Here is an 11,602-nt window from a genome sequence, read left to right on the forward strand (position 1 = left end):
CCAGAATTGAAAGAGGAGTGGGAGGCCCCGGTGCACAACTGATCAAGAGGAGAAGTACGTGTCTAGTTTGAGAAACCGACGCCTCACAAGTCCTCAACTGGCAGCTTCATTAAATAGTACCCGCAAAACACCAGTCTCAACGTCAACCATGAAGAGGCGACTCCAGGATGCTGGCCTTCTAGGCAGCGTTCCTCTGTCCAGTGTCTGTGTTCTTTTGCCCATCTTAATCTTTTCTTTTTATTGGCCATTCTGAGGTATGGCTTTTTCTTTGCAACTCTGCCTAGAAGGCCAGCTTCCCTGATTCGCCTCTTCACTGTTGACGTTGAGACTGGTGTTTTGCGGATACTACGCTGTATTTCTGATCAATTTGATGTTATTTTAATAGACAAAAAATTTGCTTTTCTTTCAAAAACAAGGACATTTCTAAGTGACCTCAAACTTTTGAACAGTAGTGTAGATCTATAGATTTGCAGGCTAAGACTGCGCTTGACTTGTATATATAATTTACTTTGGGGGCGGGGGGGGGGGGTATAATGTTTAAAGTAACCGTTATTTCCTGCCTTATTACGTTTGAACAGTTTTACTGAAATGGAGAAGTCGAAGCACTTATATCTTTGGAAGATGCGACAAAAAAAGAAAATTGAATGTAGTGAGACTGAGATTGAACCCAAAGCTTAATATGCCACTTTCTCTCTCAGACCCTAGTATTTCTCAAATAAACCAGAAGAGTTAAGGTTAAGTCGCTGGTACTAACTGGTACAACCACATGTATACCAACAAGCACTGTAATGGTATGGTTATGCAGTTTATCCTTTTATAGCTCTGTCTTTGCACAGTAACTATTCGTTAGTCTACTTTGGCCTCTCAGGAGATTCACATGTAGGGTACTAGTTGAGTTAAAGCACTTATCATGTCCTAACTGAAAAGCAACCTATAATGTACCTGAGCGATATCTGAAAACTGAATGAAAGCCCCGAATGTGACGTTTTGTGTTTGAAGCACAAGTGTGAATCCCTATTAGAGTTGGCAATAATGTAATGTATCTTGTGTGTTTTGTTTTGGGACATGGCTTGTGTTTTACTGAGTAATGGGAAGTTTTGTCTTTGGTGTTTTACTTGTGTATAAATGTGAGATTCATTGTATTTTGTTTTTAAAGATGTGATTGGCAAAATGTCTAAATATTGCAAATTCTAGAGGATTTTTGTGTGTTTTATTATTTGAGCCGGAATGTTACTGTGGTTGCTGTTAACTAATCTATCTGTGTCTCTTGTTCCTCATAATGTAGACTTTGGTATATCTGTTACTGTTAACTCTGTCATTTTAGAGGATTTCTAATGGGGAGTTGATATACAGTATCAGTCAAAAGTTTGGACACACCTACTCAGTCGATATTGTAGAATAATAGTGAAGACATCAAACTATGAACTAACACATATGGAATCATGTAGTAATCAAAAAGTGTTAAACAAATCAAAATATATTTGAGATTCTTCAAAGTAGCCACCCTTTGCCATGATGACAGCTTTGCATTCTCTCAACCAGCTTCACCTGGAATGCTTTTCCAACAGTCTTGAAGGAGTTTCCACATGCTGAGCTCTTGTTGGCTGCTTTTCCTTCACTCTGCAGTCCAACTCATCCCAAACCATGTCAATTGGGTTGAGGTCAGGTTATTGTGGAGGCCAGGTCATCTAATGCAGCACTCCATCACTCTCCTTCTTAGTCAAATAGCCCTTACACAGCCTGGAGATGTGTTGGGTCATTATCCAGTTGAAACAAATGATAGTTCCATTAAGGGCAAACCAGATGGGATGGTGTATCGCTGCAGAATGCTGTGGTAGCCATGCTGGTTAAGTGTGCCTTGAATTCTAAATAAATCTCTGACAGTTTCACCAGCAAAACACCATCACACCACCTCCTCCATGCTTCATAGTGGGTGCCACACATGCAGAGATCATCCGTTCACCTACTCTGCGTCTCACAAAGACACAGCGGTTGGAACCAAAAATCTCAAATTTGACTCATCAGACTAAAGGACAGATTTCCACTGGTCTAATGTCCATTGCTTGTGTTTCTTTGCCCAAGCAAGTCTCTTCTTCTTATTGCTGTCCTTTATTAGTGGTTTCTTTGCAGCAATTCGACCATGAAGGCCTGATTCACGCAGTCTCCTCTGAACAGTTGATGTTGAGATGTGTCTGTTACTTGAACACTGTGAAGCATTTATTTGGGCTGCAATTTCTGAGGCTGGTAACTCTAATGAACTTATCCTGCAGTCCTCATGAGAGCCAGTTTCGTCATAGAGCTTGATGGTTTTTGCAACTGCATTTGAAGAAACTTACAAAGTTCTTGACATTTTCCAGATTGACTGACCTTCATGTCTTAAAGTAATAATGGACTGTCGTTTCACTTTGCTTATTTGAGCTGTTCTTACCATAATATGGACTTGGTCTTTTACCAAGTAGGGCTATCTTCTGTATACCACCCCTACCTTGTCACAACACAGCTGATTCACTCAAATGCATTAAGAAGGAAAGAAATTCCACAAATGAACTTTTAACCAGACGCACCTGTTAATTGAAATGCATTCCAGGTGACTCCCTCATGATGGTGGTTGAGAGAATGCAAAGCTGTCAGGTTGGCTACAGTTAAGAATATCTACTATAAGATATATTTTGATTTGTTTAACACCTTTTTTTGGTTACTACATGATTCCATATATGTTATTTCATAGTTTTGATGTCTTCACTATTATTCAAAATGTAGAAAATAGTAAAAATAAAGAAAAACCCTGGAATGAGTAGGTGTGTCCAAACTTTTGACTGGTAATGTATGTTTTTACTGGTTTGTGAGATACTTAGTCGTATTTGCAGAGATTGGCAGATCTCTCTGCGATATGTATGATGGGGACATTTTGCATGCTGTTCCTGTATGAGGGTATTAATATAGTAGGCTATACACATCTGTGGACCTACAGCATGGTAGCTTTGACACAGTATTCATGTGTTATTAATGACTCTGTTCTCTCTTATTCCTTCACTGTAAGGGGGGAGAACACACACACACAAAACTGAATTGTCTCTAGTGTGTTGCTGCAGTAAATAACTATCATTGTCATAACCTTCTGAAACGGATTCAGGAAAATCTCCGATGACACCACAGTAATGTTCTTTAAAAGAGCTATGACATCATAATGGCATTCTCTAAAACAGCGACAGTGACATCATAATGACAGTCTCTAACATATCCACATGTACTGAATTGTTGAATGTAACATTATGTTACCCCACAAAATGGTCTCTGACTTTTACCAGGAGGAGAACAAACATGTACTAGAGACCTGTAACAATCAGCTTCTCTTCTATATATTTTGGTTGGTTCGAGGTAGTTTGCTGCTTGGATTAAACAGCCACAACCCTTGAAATACTGATGTCCTGCAGTCTGCTGAATTGGTGAATTGGGATTGTGGTTGTGGGGTAGTGAAAATATTATATTGCTTAGTGACATTCAGTTTTTGCCATTGTTCATTTTAATATTTTTTATATACTGTATCACATTATGTGTTTGTCACCATAATGTTTTATTGGGCTTTATTGTGATCATTTTAATGTTCTCATACTCCTCCAGTCCTGGACAAGAGGCTAAAGTAAAAAACTGGCATATGAAAATAATTTGGACTGGGAAGATGCGAACAAAGTATGTGATCTAAGTTTTGTGTGATGATAATCTGTTAGATCATTTGAAAGGGGGAATGAAAATGTAAATATATATAAAACCTATATTTTTCAATCTGTTAGATGTGGTGTCCTCAATGTTTGATTTTGACCAGAATTTGTTTTGTTGTCTTTCTCTTATCTTGTGGGTTTTGCTGTTACAAACATGAGCTTGGAAAAGGAAGATTCAAAAGATGGAGACACTGATATTTTTGTAACAAACTAACGAAGCTGAGCCAGTCAATGTATCTCATGCTTTGGTTCATCAAGTTTGACTTGTAGAACATTTGAAAATCAATAAACGACTGACTCAGATTAAGATCTTTCTGCATGTCATTATTCCTTTGCCTTGAAAACAATAGTTTTACTGTCATACTGCATTTTATAATGTTACATAGCAAAATACACATCCCAGCAAAATACACATCCCAGCAAAATACACATCCCAGCAAAATACACATCCCAGCAAAATACACATCCCAGCTAAATACACATCCCAGCTAAATACACATCCCAGCAAAATACACATCCCAGCAAAATACACATCCCAGTAAAATACACATCCCAGCTAAATACACATCCCAGCTAAATACACATCCCAGTAAAATACACATCCCAGCAAAATACACATCCCAGCAAAATACACATCCCAGTAAAATACACATCCCAGCTAAATACACATCCCAGCAAAATACACATCCCAGCAAAATACACATCCCAGCTAAATACACATCCCAGCTAAATACACATCCCAGTAAAATCCATCCATCCAGTTTGATTTCCACTTGTAACTGTGCTATTTCACAATAGCTCCGCACCTATACACATTTCACAGATCCCGTATGCCCTACATTGTTTATCTTGTTATTAGTCCCACCCTTCAGCTCCACTCAACCTTTCCCAGCTATCTTCCAACATCATCCATTTCGGATTTTTATTTGCCATATATTTTTCAACTGTGCTGTGATGCTTCACAAAAGATTTGAATCTTCCTATTCTCATAGCTTCCACGGATTGTAAATTAAAAATAAACATTTTTGCTAAAATAATTATTATATTATTGATTGATTGACTATGGCTTTTCAAATCCCCCAGTATTGCTATCTGTAGCGTTAGTTCTACGCAAATGTTGCAATTCTTCAACCATTCCTGGACCTGTGACCAAAAACGAGCTACATGCGGACAATACCAAAATAAATGGTCTAATGACTCTGCCTCCTCACAGCAGAATCTACAGAGCTGGGAAGATTGTATCCCCCATATATATAACATTCTATTAGTTGCAAGAATTTTGTACAATAATTTAAATTGAAAAATTCGAAGTTTTGAATCCGGCGTTGTTTTGCGTATCAATTCATACACCATGTGCCATGGAATGGGTACATCGAAAATCTCTTCCCAACTATTTTGCAATTTATATGGCACAGCTGTAAGTTTTTTGGTCCTTAAATGAAATTGGTATATGTTTTTATTTATCACACTTTTCTTTAACCATTTATGTTCTTTAATATAAGGCCGACATACAAGTTCCTTACTTTTATCCCCTTCCACCTGCCTCTTCCATTTTTGTGGTAATGCTGCAATTAATTGGTTGTAATTTTGGGTAGAGCAGACATTTCCATATGTCTGTGTTAGCTGCATGTGTGACATTACTCCACCAGTCCTATTTATGATATCATTCACAAAAATTATACCTTTTTTAAACATTTCTTCGATAAATACAGTTTTTTTATCAATTACTATATTTGAATTTAACCACAAGATTTGTTGTACTATTTGTTCCGTCCTTTCAGGTGGATTAAACTGAAATTGCAACCAACTTTCTAAGGCTTGCTTAAAAAATAAAGATATTTTGGAGATTATTTCCTTTTCAAGCAACCGAAAGTGAGCAGGTGTAATCTGAATAAAGGGAAAAAGGCCCTTCTTGAACATAGGATGAGACATTCGTACCAATCTACTAGAGAACCAGTTTTGATTTAAGTATAACTTTTGTATGACTGATGCCTTTAGTGAGAGGTCTAATGCTTTAATATTTAATAATTTCTGCCCTCCGAATTCATATTCGTTATATAAATAGGCCCTTTTAATTTTATCTGGCTTGCCGTTCCAAATAAAATTGAATATTTTTTGTTCATATAATTTAAAAAGCAGGTCACTAGGTGTAGGCAAAACCATAAGCAAATAGGTAAACTGTGATATGATTAAAGAGTTAATCAGGGTGATTTTCCCACAAATAGACAGGTATTTTCCTTTCCATGGTAGCAAGATCTTATCTATTTTTGCTAACTTTCTATAAAAATTTATTGGAGTGAGATCATTTCTTTCTTTTGGGATTTGTATACCGAGTATGTCCACATCACCGTCAGACCATTTAATTGGTAAACTACATGGCAATGTAAAATGTGTATTTTTTAGTGATCCAATACGTAATATGGTACATTTATCATAATTTGGTTTTAATCCAGAGAGGATAGCAAATGTATCTAGATCCTCTAAGAGGCCGTGGAGAGATTCTAGTTGTGGTTTTAAAAGAAAACATGAATCATCAGCGTACAATGACACCTTAGTTTTTAGGCCCTGGATTTCTAATCCCTTAATATTAATGTTTGATCTAATTTTAACAGCTAACATTTCGATGGCAATAATAAATAGATATGCCGATAGTGGACAACCTTGTTTTACTCCTCTAGATAGTTTAAAACTTTCTGAGATGTAGCCATTATTTACTATTTTACACCTAGGGTTACTATACATAATTTTTACCCATTTTATAAGAGATTCCCCAAAATTGAAATATTCTAGGCATTTATATATAAACTCCAGTCGTACTTTATCAAAAGCCTTTTCAAAATCAGCTATGAAAACCAGGCCTGGTGTCCCCGATATTTCATAGTGTTCTATTGTTTCCAGTACTTGCCTTATATTATCTCCAATGTATCGTCCATGTAAAAAACCTGTCTGATTAGGATGAATAATATCTGACAAAACTTTTTTTATTCTATGCGCCAAGCATTTTGCTAGGATTTTTGCATCACAACACTGAAGTGTAAGAGGTCTCCAATTTTTTAAATGGACTGGATCTTTATATATACCACTTGGGTCCTGTTTCAGTAATAATGATATCACACCTTCTTGTTGCGTGTCTGATAATCTATCATTTATATAGGAGTGGTTAAAACAAGCTAATAATGGTCCTTTGAGTATATCAAAAAAATGTTTGTATACTTCCACTGGTATGCCATCCAGTCCTGGAGTTTTCCCATCCTTAAAGGCCCCAATTGCATCAAGTAGTTCCTCCTCTGTAATTAGGCCTTCACATGAGTCTTTCTGTACAGATGTTAATTTTACATTATTATTAGGGAAAAAATCCATACAATTAGTTTCAGTTAGTGGAGATGGAGGAGCCTGAAACGAAAATATATTCTTAAAGTACTTTACTTCCTCTTTCAAAATATCATTTGGTGAATCATGCGTGACTCCATCATTTGTAACAAGTTTTAATACGTTTTTTTTGGTAGCATTTCTATATTGAAGATTGAAAAAGAATTTGGTGCATTTTTCCCCATATTCCATCCAGTTCGCTTTATTTTTGTAATATATTACACTGGATCTTTCTTGAATAAGTTCCTCCATTTCTTTTTGTTTTTCCTCTAACTTATTCTGTGCCTCTATGGTACCGTTTTTATTGTTATCTAACTGTACTGTTAGTCCTTCAATTTCCTTTGTTAATATGGACTCTTTTGATCGAAATTGCTTTTGTTTTATAGATGAGTACTGAATTGCATGGCCTCTAAAGCCACACTTAAAAGTGTCCCATACAATATGGGGATCTGCTGTACCTATGTTATGTCTAAAAAAGTCAGTTATAAATTCTTCTGTCCTAGTTCTAAACAATTTATCATCTAGTAGGCTTTGATTAAATTTCCAATATCCTCGCCCACGTGGAAATTCTGTAAGAGTAATATATATGCCAATTATGTGATGGTCCGACCGCATTCTGTCCCCTATCAAACACTTTTTAACTTTTGGTGCCAGAGAGAATGATATAAGAAAGTAGTCAAGGCGACTAGCTTGATTAAGCCTCCGCCATGTATATCTCACTAGGTCAGGGTATTTAAGTCTCCATATATCCACTAATTCCAATATATCCATGACATTCCTGATTTCCTTAAGTGCCTGAGGGTGATAGTTTGTAGTGTGATTTCCTTTCCGGTCCATAGAGGTATTTAAGACCGTATTAAAATCTCCCACTATAATAATAGAGTCTAGTGTTGCTTGTAGAGTTGATACATTCTTATATATATTGTCAAAGAAGCTTGGATCATCATTATTCGGACCGTATAGGTTAATAAGCCATATATGTTTATTGTCCAATAACATATTTAAAATAATCCATCTACCTTGAGGATCTGTTTGGACAAGTTGCACATTTGGATCAAAGTTATTATTAATTAAAACCATCACCCCTTTTGAATTTCTTTGCCCATGGGAGAAATATATTTCGCCCCCCCAGTTCTTTTTCCACAAAACTTCATCTAAAACTGTCGAATGGGTTTCCTGTAAACAGTAGATATTATAATCCTTCTCTTTTAGCCAGGTAAATACTGATCGTCTTTTCTTATTATCTGCTAAGCCATTACAATTGTAACTGGCTATACTTATTTCACCACTTACCATAATGAGACACACCTTTCAATTATTTTTATCAAAATATATGTTTGTAAACGTCCTATTAAAAAGTAACATAATGATTGAGTGTCTATATAGTTGTACCATGACATTTGCATCTCCACTAAGCAAACCTCCAATTGGTCGCCACTATTCCACCCGCCAAAAGCCCCCATCTCGAGTTGGGTTGTCATCCCAATGACCGGCAGACCACCCCCGACCCCCCGCATCGCACAGCCCCGGACCGACTGGGATCCATCCTTCGAAAAGTGCACACAGCGCCATCCACCGAACCGAAGCAGATCCATTGCCAAATGCATTTCCATCGCCCTCACCTCTATTTTTATTACATATTGCTGTGAATCATCCTCTATAGTCCCTAACATCTTTTACTTCTTCCTTCGCAACAGTTGTGGGATACACACATACACCCACACACATTCAGCCCTTACCCCCACACAACCATAAGCTCACCCTCTCAACAATTGCACCATCCCAGAGCCCAACTCAAGATGGATCATGATTTACAAATGTACTTGCAGTTGCAGCTGCATGAGAAGGCCTGCAAGACCGCGCAAAAAATGAGCATAAATGTAGAGATTTATTTACCATTGTCACATCCTAAATGATGGAGGTCAAATGTACACCTTCTTCCTGAAACACCCACAATACGGTCATCCATTTTGACCATGTTCCCAAGCATCTCCATGCAGTCCGACTTGATTTCGTGCCACCAGGGCCACAATAATATACCCCCTCTCTGAATGTCCGAGTGTGACCCCCTCCCCATGGGTTACTGCAGCTAGTGTTGCCAGCACTGCCACTGCCTGGGTGGGGGCACCCCACCGGAATCCCCACCGGCTAGGTACAAGGTCGTCAAGGTTCTCATTAGCAGCTTTGAGAATTTCCTTGTTTATTATGCTCTCCCTTTAGGGGGCTTTGGCTTTGCAGGACCAACCCTGCCAAGCAGGCTCAGAATCTTGAGGGGGCAGTGCTGCTCTTGGTCCCTGACCTCATTTTGGCTGCATACAGACCGCTTACAGCATGCACATAAAACAGTTAGGGACTTCTCCTTAGTATCTGGGCCATTCATGTGGGTGTCTAGGGTATAGGGCCATGGACCGTACCATTAAAATAGGATAATAAATAATTAGATATAATTTATTTTAAAAATGTAGTTCCCCATGATAGGACAATAAATAAATAAGACGTATAATTCATTATAAAAGTATATCCATCATCTGAACAACATTGAAAGCCCTCTCATACCCGGCCCACAGCAATACACTGGCTCTGGGATATGCAACTATTTCATTACTCACTCACTCAACTTTCCAAACATAACAAATAAAAATAAACACACACCACACCATCCACACATACTGTGCCTTCTGTTTACTTAGTTTTTATCTTCACTATGTAGAAATAGTGCTTGTGTTCAATTAGTTATATATGAAGATTTATAGAAAAGCTATATTTTGTATTGTATTGTTACAATCAATAACCGGGCTTGAATTGTGTTTATTTTCCTCATCTATGAGAACTTTGTAATTTTTAAAATAACCATGGAGTAGTCTTTGTGTCTCTGAACAACTGGTTATCAATATATAGTTTATCAACGACGAGAGCTACTCGTTTCGCTTTTAATCTATTTTCTTTGAAAATTGGATACAGAACTTTGCGCCGTTCTGCAATTTCTTTCGGAAACTGATCATTCATGCCAATTTTGGTCCCAGCAAGTCTTTTACCCAGGCTTTTAACCATTATTTTATCTTTAAATGAAGCAAATTTGGCAACGATTGGGCGTTCGTACCTCTGCCCTCTCTGTCCGAGGCGGTGTACACGTTCAAGTTGGATTTTGTCGATAACTTCGCGTGGAATCTGAAGCGCTGCAAAAAGGAACTCTCTAACTACAGATTCAGGAACCTCTCCTTCTTTCTCTTGGATACCTGTAAGTACCAAATTCTCTCTCATGGATCTAGTTTGTATGTCTAGTAAGCATTCCTTCAGAACGGTGTTCTCCTTTTTAATTTCATTCATTTCGGTTTCAATTTTATTGACTGTCCCTTTTAGCGCGTGTGTTTCCTTCTCCAATGTCGCAGCTTTTTCATCACTCATCTCTAGGCTTGCCTTCAACTCTTTTATATCTTTACTAACTAATTCAAGTATACCCAGTTTGTCATTTATTGATTTTAACAGATCGGTTTCGACCTTTACCATTGCCGGTGGTGAGAATATTAAATCATTAGTGTCGGTTGAGGAGTCACGTTTTCGTTTTTGAATCGGTTCCCCTGTCTTACTCTCCGTCATGTTTGGGTGTTGCTTGTTTTCGTAATATTTGTCGATAAATGTCTCTAATCTTAGGATTTGTTTTGTGTTATTATCCAGATTGAAGGTTATCACCCACCAGATTATTTAGTGCTAATATTTTAGTCTAATTTAGCAGATATTTCGAATATTATGTTTTATCTTGAGGTGCTCTACATAACTTCGTTCAGTCCGCCATTACCTTTACGTTACCTTTACGTCCGCCGTCCTTAGAGCTATAGAGTATCCAAATATCCATCCAAATACACATCCCAGTAAAATACACATCCCAGCTAAATACACATCCCAGCAAAATACACATCCCAGCAAAATACACATCCCAGCTAAATACACATCCCAGCTAAATACACATCCCAGTAAAATACACATCCCAGTAAAATACACATCCCAGCAAAATACACATCCCAGCAAAATACACATCCCAGCAAAATACACATCCCAGCTAAATACACCAGTAAAATACACATCCCAGTAAGATACACATCCCAGTAAAATACACATCCCAGTAAAATACACATCCCAGCAAAATACACATCCCAGCTAAATACACATCCCAGCAAAATACACATCCCAGCGAAATACACATCCCAGTAAAATACACATCCCAGCTAAATACACATCCCAGCTAAATACACATCCCAGTAAAATACACATCCCAGTAAAATACACATCCCAGTAAAATACACATCCCAGCTAAATACACATCCCAGTAAAATACACATCCCAGTAAAATACACATCCCAGTAAAATACACATCCCAGTAAAATACACATCCCAGTAAAATACACATCCCAGTAAAATAGATGTCTGCTGCGTTGATATGAATGTGTTATTCACTCACTGCTAAATATAGTTTGTCTGCTTACTTTTCTTACTCTTGTGGGCTGCTCAAGTTATTG

This window comes from Salvelinus namaycush, chromosome 24 (assembly GCF_016432855.1).
Source record: "Salvelinus namaycush isolate Seneca chromosome 24, SaNama_1.0, whole genome shotgun sequence".
Lineage (NCBI taxonomy): Eukaryota > Metazoa > Chordata > Actinopteri > Salmoniformes > Salmonidae > Salvelinus > Salvelinus namaycush.